The 2,477-nt window shown below is 35.0% G+C and overlaps 1 non-coding gene across 1 annotated transcript; it reads right to left on the minus strand.

Moving 5' to 3' along the window:
* Positions 1-1,358: 1,358 nt before the first annotated feature.
* LOC131169923 (small nucleolar RNA R71) lies at positions 1,359-1,465 on the minus strand. Its single transcript, XR_009140869.1, has one exon. It is a non-coding gene; the product is annotated as a small nucleolar RNA R71 (small nucleolar RNA).
* Between the last annotated feature and the right edge of the window lie 1,012 nt (positions 1,466-2,477).

The following is a 2,477-nucleotide window of genomic DNA, read 5'->3' on the forward strand; positions in this document are numbered from 1 at the left end:
ATCCATGGTTGAGGCACCGAAAGGAGAAGGCCTTGTGATAGATAATCAAGAAATTGGACTTAATTAACTTAGATCTAGAAATAGACTAAGGATTAAGAGGATTCACAGATTAATTAAAGAGCCTAATGGGTCTTAATTAACTCTAACTCCACGAAAGTAGGATTAGATTGATTAAGACATTCTTTGTCTCACTCGAAAGGGTATTCAAAGGATTTAAGAATTAATCTCCTTAAAACCCGTAAGTTCCACAAGATTGGATAACCAATTTAAAAATCCCAAAATAGCTTGAATATGAAATCCCGAACTCCGGAATCGCCTTTTCATTATTGTTAATTTTTAATTGAATTTAATTGCTTGCCATTTTAATTTTGCCATATTTCAACTTGCTTATTTCAATTTGATGCAATTTTAGTTTTAATCATTACGTTGTCGAATAGATTATTAATTTTGCACATATAGATTTCATACTCCAATACCCATCAATTTGTTGCTTTAATCTCAAAAATAGTTCAATTTAGTCAACTTTTTATATCAAAAATTCAATCATTAACACAACTCCTCATGGGAACGATATCTTTTCTATATTACTTGTACGACCCGTGCACTTGCGGTTGGGCCACATCAAGTTTTTGGCGCCGTTGCCGGGGAGTTGTTTGTTTAAGATTGAATTCTTGATTATTTTAGTTGTTTTTAGTTTTATCTTTGTTATCTTTTCATTTTGTGTTTGTTTGTTCTTTTTCAGGTACTTTTAATCTTTTATGAGAAGAGCAAGAAGCACAAGTGACACATCCTTATTGTTTAATCCTGAAATTGAGAAATTTTGTAAAGCCAATAAGAAAGAAACCAGAAGAAGAAAAGAAGCATTGAGAGAAACTGAATTAGAAGCAGACATGGCTGATGAAAGAATTAGAATTGGTGGTGGTAATGCTGGAAATGGTCGAAACAATGAAAATGTAGCCCAAGGTGAAGAAGTTGTAAATGCTAATGTGCCTAGGGGAAGTATGATGGATCATGCTTTTCCTCATTTTGATGACTTGAGAGAGAGCATAGCAAGACCAAGAATTGATGCAAATAGCTACAAGATGGATTTTGGAGTTCTACAAATGATTCAAAATTCTCAATTTGGGGGACATCCTTCTGAAAATCCACACACACATCTAAAGAAGTTTGCTATGATTTGTGATATACAAAAACAACCTGGAGTGTCTGATGATGCAGCAAGATTGAAGCTATTCCCGTTCTCTTTGAAAGATAGAGCATTGGATTGGCTTGATTATTTACCTCACAACTCCATTACAAATTGGGAGCAACTCACTGATGCATTTCTTGCACAATATTTTCCACTTGGAAAAACTCAAGAACTGAGGAATCAAATAACAGCTTTTAGACCAAGAGAAGATGAAACTCTTTATGAGTCATGGATGAGATGGAAGGAATTAGAGAGACAATGCCCACATCATGCCATTCCGAAATGGATGATAAACCAAAATTTTTACACCAATATCACTCCTGCAATTAGAGGGATTATTGATGCTCAAACAGGAGGAGAATTTATTATGAAGCATGAAGATGAAGCTTATGAGCTATTGGAGAAAATTGCAAAGAACACTCATCTTTGGAGTAGTCCAAGAGGACCAGCTCCAACTTAAAAGAGGCAAGCTGCTGGAATGTATGACCTTGATCCATTCAACATGATTAATGCAAAGTTTGATGCACTTACAAATGTTTTGGCTAAGAAGATGGAAGATTTGAGTATGTTGGTTAGTTCATCATCATCATCTAGAAGTTCACAACAAGTTGCTTATGCAGAGGGAACTACCAGCTGTGGAGTAGACTATAGAGAGCAAGCTGCATATGTTGGTAATTATGGAAACAAACAAATGGGGAATTCTTACTCTCAAACTTATAATCCAAATTGGAGGAATCATCCCAACTTTTCATGGGGAAATCAGCAAAATCAAATTCCAAATCAGAATTTTCAACCACAACAGCAACAAGGAATTCCATATCAACAAAATAGGCAACCATTGCCTAATTTTCAGTAGAAAAATATGAATCCTCCACCAAAACAGCAAGAACAAAGTTCCACCACAGAAGCTTTATTACAACAGATTCTTGCCAACCAAACTAAGCATGATGAGGAGATGAGGAGATGAGAGAGATGAAAGCAAGGCTAGAGCAGGTGCAAACACATAACAGAATGTTGGAAAATCATATTGCACAACAAGCATCTTCCTCAAATACTAAGTCTTTTGGAAAACTTCCAAGTCAACCAGAAAATCCAAGAGAGCAGTGCCAAGCTATTACTTTAAGAAGTGGGAAAGTTGTAAATAATGAGAAGAGTGAAAAAAATGAGAAAAGTTAAAATAGTGAGAAGAGAGAAAATGAGAAAGAAACTTATGAGGGTGAAAAACAAGAAAGTGAGAAAGAAACTGCAGAAAAATGTAAAGAGAAAATTAAAGAAAAGGAAGAGAAGT

Source organism: Hevea brasiliensis, chromosome 10, assembly GCF_030052815.1.
Source record: "Hevea brasiliensis isolate MT/VB/25A 57/8 chromosome 10, ASM3005281v1, whole genome shotgun sequence".
Taxonomy (NCBI): Eukaryota; Viridiplantae; Streptophyta; class Magnoliopsida; order Malpighiales; family Euphorbiaceae; genus Hevea; species Hevea brasiliensis.